Here is a 15,174-nt window from a genome sequence, read left to right as displayed (position 1 = left end):
CTTTTCACTTTTCCTCCTTAAACAGCTTCTTTTCTTCTCTGCAATGTCTTGGGCCAGTTGTTAACATCATGAGAGGGGATGTGGTACTTTTGTGCTGTAACTGAGAGTAAATTAAAATCTCTGCTGCTGATCTGTACTGATATGCTTTTTCAGAGTAATTATCTCTGACTTAGATAAGGCCTAACTGCTCAGCTTGTCGTGCGTGTTCATCATTTCAAGAATTACTAGGGCACACAAGCCTCAACTCGGGTCAAAAGGACTGAGTTGTTACTGTGCAGTTTGAGACAAAACGCTGCAGGTGTTTTTATCCAGTACAGTTTGTGAGGTCTTGTCTTTTCTTCAGGAGCTGGCAGAATAATCATATTGTGTGGTTTTAATCTGAGCAATGGGAATCCTGTGCCGCCTTCTTGTATCAGATGCTTATTTTTCTGAAGTATAAACGTCAGTTTTCAAATGTTAACTTTCTTGCTTCCAAAAGAAGGATTGTTATGGGAGAAAAGGGAATATTAGAGGTGCTGTCAGTCCCTTCTTGATCATTTTAAGTATCAGCAAAACTAAGATTAGCTACTTGTCTCTGTGCTTGAGATAAATGTTTCTGGGTTTCTCTGCCAGAGAATTTAGTAAAAGAAGCTTTAATTGAGCCTTGATTTGGACCATTCTAACTAAAATGAGGGTCACCTTTTCAGGTTTGGTGTTTTTTTTTCCTCTTACACTCTTGTGTAAAGATTCTTCATCAGTGGATCTCAGTGAGAGGCAGATTTTACTCAGAAAGGGGGCTGGTCCATTGTCTGGGCTGGTGGGTCTGTGTATCACTGTCTTGCTTTGTAGCTGTGCTTTGCTCAAGCTGTAAAGGGAGCAAGAAGAGTTCTTGGACTGCTGGCTCGGGATCCACTGAGTGGCATTGGAGGGCAGAACAACAGAGGAGATACTGAAGGTGTACTAATTCTGTAGAAGAGGGATGATTAAATGGGCTGTCAGAAAATGGGAGAGCTCTTGACCCAGTGGCACAGGCCCCTCACACTGTCAGAGCCTCATGCCATGTTCAGAGGCTGCATTCAAGAGGATCTTGAGGAGGGTGTATATATGTTTGTGGTCACATACATATGTGCAAATGCAGACACAAGTGCTCCAACTCTGGAAGACCATGGTGAGATCAAAGGCTGATTTGTGTTCCTCAGTATTTTGTGGTCTGACCTTGTGTGATGTCTATTGATGCTGGTTCAGTGCTGGAGACAGTCATATGAAAATAGGTGAAAAAAAGGGATGTTCTTGTGTGTCTATGCACACAGGGGAAAGGCACACATCTCTAACACTCTTGTATGGGCCAGTGAAAGTGAAGAGAAGGCCTATCAAAGGAAAAGGAGAAGAAGCAGAGGAGGAGGAATCCAGCCAGACTGAGTGTGAGAACTGAAGACTCCTGGCACTGAAATGGGAGCAAGCTCCCAGGACTCCAGTGAGAATTCCCTGTGTGTTACAGGCAGCATAGCCAAGGGCAGCTGCTGCTCCTTCACCACTGGTACTTTCCTTCCACTCACAGCACATCACAGTGGCAGCATAAGCAAGTGGGTGAATTCTCTTGTGCTTATGAGAAACTCTTAAAGGTTCTGTCCCTTGAATCTGAGGTGAGCAAGTTGCATTTACCTTTCAAATATACCTTTAAATAACACTGTCTTTCACAGGCTTGGGTTTGTTTTCCTGATGACACTGAAACATCTGGGAAAGCAGTAGCAGAAAGCTGCACAGAGCAATAAGGTTTTCAGTTTAGGTAGCAGCCTCATTTTTTCCTTAGATCGGCTCTCTGTTCTCTCCCGCTGCTCCAGACCATTCTTAGAAGGGACTGGTCAATGAAGCTGTGAAGAAGGGGATTACTATTTTGGCTGTAAGGACAGCTCCTGCTGGTATTAGAGGGGAGATCACTGAAAACAGGAGAATGATCTATCCCATTTCCTTACTTCTATAAAGAAGCAGGATAGAGCAGACACCAAAAGTGCCTTTGTTGTGCAAAGTGGACAGTTTGCCATTTAAAAAAAGGAATAATATGTTGTAGGTGCAAGTGATAGGACAGTGCTGGATGATCCAAGAAGCCCTTCTAAATCTTGTAGTGGCAAACACTATGTGTGTTGATCTAGTTTTCCTTCTGGATTATGTACTGGCCAGGTTGGCCTTTCCTACTGCGTCTGTTGCAGTCTTTTTGCTTTGGTAATAAGGAATCTCTCCTCATCTAAAATTATCTGAAGTGTTTTTTAAGACAAGTGTTTGTATTGTTGGGGATTTTTTGTTTGTTTTTTCCTGTTCTTTATCACTTACTTATGGCACCAAGTTATGTACCAGCTCATGGTCAGTCTCCTGGAGTGCTGTCATTGTTCAGTGATTCAAGGCAATGACTTCTGAAAACCTCTTTCCCACTCTCTAAGCCTTGAGTATATTCAGCCAGTACCTTCTATTCAAAGGGAAATTCTGAAATGTCAGCAGCTTGTCATCGGTACATCTGTGTCTGACTGTCCACCCCATCTGTGTGTATTTCCTGCCTAAGTGGATTGTGTGTCTCAACAGAGAGGATAACATCTTGAAGCTGCTTTTTATTTTTCCATTTCCTCAGGAATAGCTAGAGTTTGTGCTACAGAACTTCTTTATAACCTGGTTTCTAATAGGAAAGGATCAAAAGTTTGCATCTTTACTGCTAACTCTTCTCTTGCTGTAGAATATTGCCCTGTATTTTTAAACTACAGCTTTCAGGCTGTGAGAAACAGTCTCAGGCCGATACAGGTTCTCAAATTAGAGTTTATTATTTGGTAAAAGCAAGCAGCGCTGGGTGCGGGGGGGAATCTCAGCCCCACCAACCCCACACACCAGGTACAGCACATGCCTGGCACTTACCCAGTTACTTCATACATATTCATTATGTCATACACATATACATTTCAGGGTATCATGCAAAGCATATATTTCCTTATATGGCTATGGTTATTATCTCAATTATCCCCTTTTCTTCCAGATTTTCCCAAACATATGTACTATTCCATAAGCATACTTTGAGTCTGTAGGCAGTTCAATGCCTCCCTGACATCCGATCCCGTCAGATCTTGGAAGCTAAGCAGGGTCAGCCCCGGATTAGTACTTGGATGGGAGACTTCCTGGGAATTGCCGGGTGCTGTAGGTTCTAGTCCTGAGGAACTTCACTGGCACTGTCCAAGCTTGCTCGGCCGTGGCAGATGAACCTCAGGACTTAAACGGTGGGGCCAGTTCTGCGCACGCTGAGCCTCACCTAAAAAATCCACTGGGCAGGCTGGAAGGGCACACTCACGTGGGGAGAGCCCCTGCCCAAATCTTCGTTCGCGAAGCCGAGCCACACACACACACACTTTGAGTCTGTGAAGACATTTCCCTTTTTAACTTTTAATAACTCGAGGGGTCGGTAAAGTGCATATAACTCACAGGCTTGTGCTGATCAGGTCAGACTAAGTCTCCCAGATTCTATGCTTGTCATGTCGCCTCCATCAATTATAGCATATCCAGAAATTCTCTTCCCATCCTTACATCTGGAGGAGCTATCGATAAAATATTTCTCACCTTCCTCTCATTCTACTTCTTCCAGGTCCTCTCGGACTTTAGTTTGCAGCTGGATCAGCTCCAGATAATCATGTTCTTAACTTTTAGTCAGTTCACACAGTTCTCCATACAAAAATGGTGCAGGATTTTGAGTATTGGTTACTGTGAGTTCCAGCTCCGGCCTATGAATTAATATAGCTTCATACTTTAAGATCTGGACATCAGTTAACCATTTTTCTACTTTCTGATTCAAAATCACCCATACAGTATGGGGAGTGTATACTACAATCTTTCCTCCAAAAGTAATTTTCCGACTTTCTTCTACTAATACAGCAGTAGTTGCTACTGCTTGTAAACACACAGGCCAGCTTTTTGCTGACTGGATCTAGCAATTTTGACAAACATGCCACTGGTTTTCGGTGCCCTCCTTTTTCTTGTGTGAGCACTCCATATGCGATCCCTTGTTCTACATTCACAAACAACTGAAATGGTCGCTTTAATTCGGGGAGAGTCAAAACTGGTGCTCTCGTTAGAGCTCTCTTAACTTCCCCCAGTTTTTCTTCATCTCTCATCCCATTTTACTACCTCCCGGGTAAGTTTTTCATATAAAAACTTTACCAGCCCACTATATCCATCAATCCACAACCTATAGTACCCAAATAATCCCAACAATTTTCTTACATCTTGCTTGGGTTTTGGAGTGGATATGGATAGTATTCCTCTCACTCTTTCAGCGTCTAATCGCTTAGTCCCCCTGTCTAGCCAGTGGCCTAAATACTTTTTGTTCTGCAAACTGTAATTTCCTTTTAGAAACTTTTAGCCCTTCTTCCCCCAGAAGTTTGATTTTAACATAGTTTCTTTGACATCTCCTTCGCTCTCACCAGCAATCAATAAATCATCCACAGATTGTATTATTTCTACTCTGGAAGGTTTAGAGAACTCCAAGAATAGTCCTTCTAGGGCCTGCCCAAACAAATTCAGGGATTCTGTAAGTCCCTGAGGTAACACTGTCCATCTTAATTATTGTCTCCTCCATGTCTACAGATCATTCAGTTCAAAAGCGAATATATTTTTACTCTCTTCCTCTAATAGCCAAGCCCAAAAGGCATCTTGCAAATCTATGACACTATACCAAGTATAGTTAGGGGGTATATGACTCAAAAGTGTGTATGGATTAGAAACTACTGGGAACCAGGCAATGGTCCTTCTGTTTACTTCTCTAAAGTCCTGGATTAGCCAAAAGGTACCATCATTCTTTGAGGATGGGGGTATTATGAGACGATATACAAAGCTCTAGGGTGCCGTTTATCAGTAGCTTATCTATTATGGGCTTAAGGCCCAATCTTCCTTTTTGAGAAATAGGATATTGCCTTACCTGAATTGGGTGGTCAATGTCAATAATTTTTACTTTTATTGGGTCGATTTTTAATTTCCCTACTTGGTCTTCCGAGGCCCATATGTTAGGATTAATTCTGCTTTCAGCCTCCTCCTTTAGAGTCATTATTTTGACTTTCATTTCCCCTTGCTCATGAACTACTCTTATTCCAAGGGAAACTTGGAGGTCCCTCTCCATAAGGTTATAACTTGCTTCAGGTAATAGCAGTAAATCTACTGTTATTTTAGTTTCTCCCACAATTTGGACTTGTTTAAAGAAAGGCACTTGAAATCCCTCCCTCTATGCCCCAACTACTTCGACTGTATCTTTGCTAGTTTTACAGCCCTGGGGAACTCTGGTTATACACGTCCAATCAGCCCCAGTATCTACTAAGAATTCATACTCTTTGTCCTGGGGTCCCAATTTTAGTTTTATCAAGTGGTCATTACAATGTTTTTTCCCCAGGAAATAGAGCCCCTGACACCCCTAATCTCATTTAGCTTCCAAGACAGTTTTAAATCTTTTTGTCTTTTGAAACAATTCCTTTTCAGGTGGCCTTTTTTCCCCCCAATAAAAACATTCTCCTGCCTGGACCCTTGGAACTATTTGCTGGGGTTGGTTATTTACGGTCTGGCCACTCACCCTCGGTTCTCTTTGAAGGCTTTTTTCCTTATCTGAACTTAACACTTTCCTATGACTCTCGGATAGCAGCCACTAGGACTTTTGCCTTTGGTTTTGGTTTTTCATCTCGCTTCACATACACCTTTTGGGCTTCTCTCAGAAGAACTTCAAGCCCCCTGTTCTGCCAGTCGCCTAATTTTTCTAATTTTTTTCCAGTATCACTCCAGGCATGGCTTACAAAGTGGACTTTGAACACTACTTAACCAGCTGGGGTATCAGGATCAATGCCTGAATGTTGTTGTAGATTTTTCCTCAGCCTTTCTAACTATGCACTAGGGGTTTAATCCTTCTCCTGCTGATTCTCAAACACTTTTATGACATTTTGTCCATGGGGGACAGCTTCCTTAATTTCTCAGATCAATAAAGTATGGTAATCAGCCACGTCCTGTCAATCCATGGTTAGGTTAAGATCCCAATTGGGTGGGGTCATAAGCATTTTCTTATCCCCTAGAGGTCCTTGTTGGTTCTCCCTCTCCCATATCGTTATCGCTGCTGTTCAAATCATCTGTCTCTCTTCAGAGGTAAACAAAATACCCATAATAGATTGTATTTCCACCCAGATATAGATATTGGGTCTTAAAAATTGTTCTAACTGTTCTGCTACCCCCAAGGGATCTTCTAGCATCTCCCTATTTCTTAAATGCCCTTACTTCACCTGCGCTTAGAGGGGTGTTTACAAAACCGATTCCATCTTGGGCTCCTCCCAAGGGTACTTCTCTAAGTGGATATAATTTCTGTGTTGTTGCTAAACTTTCATCCTCCTCATTAGGGCTTTCCTGATCTGCTAAGAAGGCTCTGACTTGTCTCGAGGTTGCCTGTCTCCTCCTTCAGGGCTTAGTTCTTTCTAACAGGAAAGAATCAAAAGTTTGCATCTTTACTGCTAACTCTTCTATTCCTGTAGAATATTGCCCTGTATTTTTAACTACAGCTTTCAGGATGTGAGAAACAGTCTCAGGCCGATACAGGTTCTCAAATTAGAGTTTCTTATATGGTAAACACAAGCAGTGCTGGGTGCAGGGGGTAGTCTCCACCCCACCAACCCCACACACCAGGTACAGCACATGCCTGGCATTTATCCAGTTACTTCATACATATTCATTATGTCATACACATAAACATTTCTGGGTATCATGCAAAGTATGTTTCCTTATGTGGCTATAGCTAAGTTACTGTCTCAGTTCTGTTGTTATCTTTAACTTTGGCAATGGCCTCACTATAATTCATGTGTTTCCTGACAAAACGTTTTGGGAAACTTAACAACTGTCTTGCTATAGTTCACATACTTCCTGACAAGGTTGCAACACTGGTGATTTAACAGCAATCTGTTTATTTCTTTGTGGGGGTATGGTGAACTAATGACTTAATACAATTCGTTTGTTTTTGTTTGCACATGACTGCAATGACCCATTTGTTTCTGTGCTGGCACGAATCATATCTGCACTTATTGCAGAGTCCAAAATGAAGCCTTTGTTAAAGTTGCAGTTCAGATATAGAACAGTGGAAGGATGGATGTTCCATAACTGGAAGACTGCATAGGTATCTGGATATGGATATGCAAATCAACACTTAACAAGCACCTGTCTTGCCTACTGATACATGCCAAACCTTATACAAACTGATGAGCACTGAAAAAAATCTGCAAGTACTAATGTATTACACTCTTTGTCTCCTCCTCCCTTCTAAAATCACCCCTTCTAAAAATAACCATGGGAACAATGTTTTATTTATCGATCAGGTTAGAGCCATGGGTCTTGGGTGTGTACAGACAAGGGTGAAGATGAGGGCTGATTTTTGAGAAGCATCCAATCATTATCTAGCCTGGGGTTTTCTAAGGTGAAGATTGGAAATCTTCAAGAAAACAGAACCTTTCGTTTAATGAAAATTAATTATTACTTAATCAGAATTCTCTTTAAAAATGATAGGGTTTTTTAAACAGTCTTTTTTTTCCAGCTTTCTCATATCTTTCATGTGCCTCCCTTAAAGTGTGTCTTACATTAAAAGGTTTTAGACTATTAAATTTTTTAGATTGATGTTTGCAAATAAGATATCTGGCTGTGGAAGCTCAGCCATGGGGAGTTGCATTAGCTCTGTTGCTATTGTATGCCCTTCACTCCATGTCAGGTGAGTGTGATTAGAGCCTTTCCCAGCAGTGTCCAACTGTGATGTGTCATCAGCGTACATTCTCTTAGACTGAGCTATAGAATCAGCATTTTTTCCCTTCCTCTGAGGCCAAGCACAGCTTGTACGTTAGCTAATTTGATTTTTTTGGGAGATCTCTCTACAGATCCAGGTAGCTGACACTGTTGACTAAGCGACCGTGGCAATAGCTTTTTACTTTAAATGGTTTCTATGTAAATTCACTGAGAATCTCCCTCATTTTCAGAGGATTTACCTGTGACAAACACATCTAAGAGCACCAAAGCTGACCACCTGAAGTGTTTACAGTGATGTTGATTTCATTGTTGATTGACTCCACCAGGTGTGTTTTGGAGCACTGGCTGGGCGAGGCTGGAGTGGCAGTGCAGAGCCGGTGCTAATTTTCTGTGATGTCTCAGCTCTGTCAGAGCCTTCGTGCCTGCTGTTGATTTTGATAGCAGATCCTGGAGAACTGGTTCCACAGCCTCTTCAGATCCTTCCTAGGTCTCAGCCCAAGACTGGACTGTGCTCACTTACCCACGGCTAATTCCCTAATTTAAACAAGCTGCTTGTGTGGGTGATTTTGTGATCCCAGTGACTTTACTCATTTCTCCAGCCCTCATTAAATTGCTTTGATTGAGAAAGGGGTGCGGTTCGTCTTCACTACAAATCAGCACTACTTTCTGAGTGCTTTCTGGGGCTGTTGCAGTAGTTTCTTTTGCAAACAAATCCCTTTTGTCCTGTGCTGAAGTGACCCATTGAACCATCTAGCTTTGATTTGCATTTTGATGTTTACTTCCACACAAAACAACAGCAGTGGTGGTGTAAAGCCTCAGTGTCTGCCCAATGCTGGAACTGCTTGGGTTCACCAAAGGTCTTGGAATTCTGGAAAGTGGTTACCCATCTGCAAATGATGAGGATGTCACGAGTGGTGTCAGCAGCAGGATGCTGCTGGCAGAGTCGCTCCAGCTTCCCAGTGCTGAACTGGGAAGTGAGACAGGAGAAGCTGGTGAGCAGGGCACAGGTTGCAGTGGGAATTGAGCAGTCCCTGAGAGTGGGTTCCAGGTTCTGGAGCAGCTTCACTATTCTGCTTGAGCCACTGCAGACCTGCCTGGGAACAGCACTTGGACAACTCTGTCAATCATGTGAGGGACAGAATGGACCATGCTCTGTGCCTGCGGGCCTGGGGTTGAAGTGGAGGCTGTGGCAGCCAGGGCTGTCCCTGCAGCGAGCACAAGGAAGTGTGTAGCATTATGGGGAGAGGAAGTCAAACCTGTTTGGCAGCAGATAAGTGTGCTTTACCTTCAGCCACCTTTGTGAGCTGACAAGTGTCATCATCCTGGCAGTAGACTTGTTGTTCCCCTTCTGAGTCTCCTTGCTTCCTTCTCCCAGCTCCTGCACTGATTCTCCCCACACCATGCTCCCTCTTTCATAACCTCTTTTACCACAATAAATGAACTAGCTACTAACTTTAGGGCACTTTAGGTCATACTTGGAGGACCTTAAATCTGTCCACATCCCAATTACACGCCCAGTTGGGTGTGCCTGGAAGTTTAGGCAGAGGAACATGTTGGGGCAGGCAGCTCCAGCCAGGAATGCCTTTAAAGCACTGGCACCCTATTTAACATAGCCTGGATGCTTTTGGCTCTGCTCTGCTGGGTGCTCAACTTACGGTTTAAACTCTCTACATCCAGTGTTTACACAATGAGAAATGTGCAGTAATTTGCAGTAAAAGATTTACATAGTACAGTCTGGGCTGTCTGCTGCTGTTATGCTCCCTACTCTGGGTCATCTTCACCCCAGGAGATGCCAGTAGAGAGCCGATACCTTCTTGATATGTGGGCATTGTTTGTGTTCAGCAAGCTGGAAAGATGTCACAGATTTCAAGCTCCCAGACCCAACAGAAAATTGGGAGAGTTAGTTGAAGCAGTGAGAAATAAGTGAACGAAGTAAGTCACTGATAATGAAGATTCAGGAAGTTGAATTTCAGATAAAGGTAATGTTTTCTGTAGGTTTTCTGTTCTGGGACATAGTAACTTCGGATATGAATTAAAGATGCAGGAAATAATTGTTCTTCACTTAACCATGTTCAGCTTTGGCTGATGTGTGTTGAAACTGTAGTTAGCTGGGGATATCCTGAGAGGAGTGAGTAGCACCTCTAGAATTTTTAGAAGCTATAGCCTACAAGATAGAGAGCAACAGAGCAGTTATGTAGAAGGAAGGACATTTTGGGTGGGGCAAGTAACTTATTTTTACAAGGGGAATTGATATAGAAAATGGCTGGTAGTCCTTCACATCCACTAGTGATAGGACAAGAGGTAGCCAGCTTAGTCTGTAGTAAAGGAGAACTAAACCGATGGACAGAAAAAAAATCTAGATCTAGTTGTGCTTGATCCTGGCTAGAGAATTGCTTGTCCCTTCAGCCCTACACTGTTCTTCATCCAAGCCATCTGCAGGAAAACATTTCACCTACTCAAGAGATAACCTACTGAGTGTTACCGAAAGACGCCATTTCTGAGGGACTGTCTTGGCTTAATCTGTCGCAGAATTATTTATGAAATACAAATAACCAAAAATGATAATTGAACATGGACCCTCAAATGACTACTGTGAAAGATCCAGTTACTTTTTTTAGCTGAGACACTGGCTCAAGATGTATTCCAAAAAGTCACTTAAATATATTTTTTCCTAAAATTTTTATCATATTTGTTTGAAATGTATTTAGTTTAGGGCTCATTTATTGTAGTTTCTCAGTAGGACAAATCTGAGGAAACTTAAGATGTCTATGTATTTATGATTATTGTCCTTGCTTCCCCTTTATCACATTAGAATTTGTTGGCCAGTTCGAGGCAGAGTTGCTGAAATACTGATTCTGTTTCCTATAAAGGAGCCTCATAGAGGACAGGGCCTCTGTTAGTGCCTCCACTGAAGGCAGTATCGCCGTCTGAGTACTTACTAAGCAAGAACAGTCCTTTGTCTAGGTTGCAGTTCATGGTCATCTTACCTTCTTTTTTAATCACTAATGTTACTGTTATACAATGAATGGGAGGTATTAAGTGTCTGGAATTTTATAGGTGATTTTTCAAGGCCCAAATGAAATGTACTGGGGTTTGCTCCTGGAATTAGAACTAACAAAACAGTAGCCTTGAAATCCTGCACAAACTTGAGTGGTGCCATCAGATCTGGTCTGTAACATTCACACTCATATTGCTTTGAACCTTGGTGCAGCATTTTAAGACAGTCTGTTGCTTGGTGTAATGAAGAAGCACTGATTCACCCTCACCATATTCCTGTCCCCTTTACAGCATTTCCTGTAGGGGTGAAATGAGACCACACTTACTATTTGTAGCCCAGAACTGCTGTCTCTTAGATGTTGATTAAGTAGTTCATATGGAGTTGCATTAAAATTTTTGTCATAAATAACAGAATAAGGGCAGATGTTTGATATGCAGTGAGTCTTATTTTCAATGGTTGTTATGCTGAGTCAGGCTGAAAGTGATCAAAGGAAAAGATCAGAAATTAGAGGTGGCAGAGACCTTGACTGTGCTGGTTTAAAGGTAAACAAGCAGGAGAAATGAACTCAAAAGAAATTATAAGTCAGAGTTACAATTTAATAAAAATACTACAATAAATGCAATGATACAAAGAGAAATTGGTTTTAACCCACAAAACCCAGATGTATAACCCAGCACCCTGGGGCACAAACAGAATGGTGTTCATTAGCCCCTATGCTGAGCCCCACACGGTTCCTCTGAATCCAAAGTAAAAGGAAGGGAAAAACCTGTTGGGGCAGATGAGTGTCACAGTCTTGTTGAGAGTGGTGGACACTGTCCGCTTGAGGTTTCTGGTACTCCTCTGGATCCGACAAGTGGTACCATAAGTCCCCAAACAGCAAGATTATATATGCTCAGGTCAGATGGGAATGCCCAGTACCTCCCTCAGTGCCAGGAGTTTCACAGTGGAAGTGAGTCATGGGGTATTTTTGGACTCCTTGATGGCCCATTAGCAGACATGGCCCCTCAGGCTAGATGTGAAGGTGCTAATGCCTTCCAGGAGAGAAGGCATCACACATGAATCATTGGTGTGAAGACCCTATTTCACAGGGTTCTGTAACACCCAGCTTGTAGCCTGAGTGGTCAGGTGTGCCCTGGGTGGCTTCTGCAAATGATCCGTTGTTAACAGTTCATTGGAAATTACATAGAAGTTGTAGAATACAGAGTTTTGATTACAGCCAGACAGTAATAAGCTGGTCCCAGCTGTTCTAACTAGGACACTGACAAAAGCAAAGTTTGGAAAATACCTCCGAACTGCAATTAATAAAGCTGATGTTCTTTCTGGCCTTGCAGGAAAGCAGACAGCTACATATTAGTGATGCATTCATATCTGTTCTGAGATAGTATTCCTCTTGAGCTTGTTCACACAGAAGTATTCATCAGCTGTTTCCCTAGAAAATTCTTTGCAATTTACCTCTGAAAATTAGGTCTGCCAAGCAATATTTCTTCCTCCTTACAGATTTCTCTTCATTGAGAAAGTAGGAATTTCCTAAATATTGGAAATACTTGTTTCTTATCACGCTGTTCACTTGTTTCTCATCATACTGTGTTTTCTAACAATAAATTCTGCCCTATCTAAAGTCATGATATCAGAGATGCTTCATTTTTGAGCTCCACTTTGTTCTCTGTATCTTTTATTTTATTGGAAGTTCTTTCTAATGTGTGGCTGACTTCTCCCAGATGTGTTCTTTGAACTGTTCCCAGCTCATGTTATTGAATGCTGCACAAATCTTCTCTCAGTAACAAAATTTAATAAGCAAGAAGAAAACATTCAAATCATGAGCAGGTAAGCCCATGGACAGAAGAGCCAGTCCAAATGGAAATAATCAAATTTGAAGAGTTTCTAGCATCTCAATGTGGCACTTTTGGACGCTTTGTGGTCTGTGGGTATATGAAGCTGATGCAGTAGGTCTCATTCAGAAGGAAACATTGTGAGTTCAACTCTGGTATGACCAGTTCACACATTTAAGGGCTTTAAATAAAAATCTAAGATTTTAGTGTTAGGTGTTAATTTCATTTCAAAATCTTGCCCTAAATCTTGTAGAAAAATAAGGAGAAACTTCAAGACTTTGTTTCCTGGCTAGAGTCAGTGGTATAGGGAATTTGTTTTGAAACCACAATGTGGTTTTCAGCTTGTGGGGTTTAATTTACTTTGAGGTTTTATTTTTGTTTTGAGGCAAAGAAAATCTTAGTAAGAGAACTGTCTCCCCAGAGATCACTGCACCAAGACATTTAATTTCTAGGATTACATTTCTTTGTAGATTGTCAGAGTGCTTTTGAGGTTGACAAATTTACCTTGTCTGAGGCATTATCCTATGAAGACTTACAAAAATATTAGTGAAGAGAAAGTGGCAGCCAGGTGAACACTTCAATTTCTACTTCTTCACAAAGTGTCCTGCCATTAGGCTACTAGTATCAGGCTTCCAGTCAAAGGTCTGTATGGTGGCACAGAGATAGGTGAGCAAATAACAGAGCCCCAAGTATACAAGTTAAAGTAAATGCACAAATAGACTACTACAGACATAGGCAAGATACCAGGTCTGACACCTCACACCATGTGTAGGTATTAGCAATGCAAATTCAGACATGTTCCTTTACTAGCCATGTACAGCAATTGTAGCCAGAAAAAGTATGCAGAGAAGAACACAAAAGAAAAACTTTCTTTCAAAGAAAGTAAGCTGTGACTCAGAAAACAAGATTTTCATTGTATCTGGCATTAACATAATGCCAATAAGTAAAAATTAATTCATCAGTAGTCTCAGAAAAAATACTCACTGTACAAAGAAGGAAACAAAGCACCAAACACATAGTTTGGCAGTGGTTGCAATGTGTGAAGACATACTCAGTGCTGTGCAGGAAAGGATAGCAAACGTGCCAAGCCAAATTTAAACTAAACAGTGGACTAACTATCACTCTGCCAGAGAAAGTCAAACTGCAATGCCAAGGAAAATATAAAGGTTAAAATATCAGGGAATATAGCGATTACTGAGAAATATGTTTTGATTGATGGATATATTTATTTACGATTAAACTTGCTAAGCAAGTGGCAAGTGATGCCCCCAGTGGATCTACACACAAAACAATTGCTAGTGAAAGAGCATGCATGCAATTTTGGCTTTTCTCTAGCAAAGCTACAGAAGAATTTAGTGTTTTTGAAAGAAAACAAGTAATATCTTTCTGCTAAGTTACTCCAAGAATTAGACTGCATGTGTCACTCAGTCCAACAGAGCTTCATGGAGTTCTTTTTGAAGGAAAAAACCAAACTACAATAACCTGTATTTCTAAAGTAATAGAAGAAATCATGCAATTAGACAGAATCCTTGTCCTGAAGTCCATAAAGCCAAGTAACCAACTGGCCAGCGAGCCTTACCTCAGTCCCTGGCATCATAATGGGAATGCCTCATTCTGGAGGCTGTCTCTATTCACATAGATGAGAAGAAGGAGATCAGGAGTAGTCAATGTGGATTCACCAATGGTAAATCATGCTTGAACTACTTGATTGGCTTCTGCAATGAAGCAACTGCCTGGATAGATGAGGGGAGAGCAGTGGATATTGTCTACCTTGACTTCAGCAAGACTTTGACACTCACAGCATAGGGAAACTTGGGAAGTGTGGAGTGGATGAGTGGACAGTGAGGTGGATTGAGACCTGGCTGAATGACAGTGCCCAGTGACACAGAGTCTAGTTGGAGGTCACTAGTGGTGTCTTCCAAGGTTCAACACTGGGCCCAATATTATTTCAGTTATTCATCAATGATTTGGATGAAAGGGCAGATGCCTCCTCAGCCAGTTCACTGACAACACAAAGCTGAGAGGAGTGGCCAATACCCTGAGGGTTTGTGGAGCCCTTCAGAAGGACCTTGACATGAACCAAGAGGAGAGATGGGCTGAGAGGAACCAAGTGAAATTCAACAAAGGCACATGCAAGGTCCTGCACCTGGGAACAATAATCCCATGTACCACTACAGACTGGGGGCTGACCTGCTGGAACGCAGCTCTGTGGAGAAAGACCTGGGGGTCCTGATGGACAACAAGCTGTCCATAATCCAGCAGTGCCCCTGTGGCCAAGGAGGCCAAGGGGATCCTGGGGTGCATTAGAAAGAGCATTGCCTGCAGGTTGAGGGAGGTGATGCTGGCCCCTTGCTCAGCCCTGGTGAGGACACATTTGGGGTGCTCTGTCCAGTTCTGGGCACATTAAGTTCCATCTAAACATGAGGAAGAGCTTCTTATGTGGGTGACCATACAGTGCAACAGATTGGTTAGAGAGGCTGTGGAGTCTCCCTCGCTGGAGATATTCAAGAACTGTTTGGATGCAATTCTGTGCAATGTGCTCTGGAATGACTCTGCTTGAGCAGGGAGGTTGGACCAAATGACCCACTG

This window comes from Pithys albifrons, chromosome 1, assembly GCF_047495875.1.
Source record: "Pithys albifrons albifrons isolate INPA30051 chromosome 1, PitAlb_v1, whole genome shotgun sequence".
NCBI classification, from domain to species: Eukaryota; Metazoa; Chordata; class Aves; order Passeriformes; family Thamnophilidae; genus Pithys; species Pithys albifrons.
The sequence above is the reverse complement of the archived record's forward strand: the minus strand, read 5'-3'. Positions refer to the sequence as shown.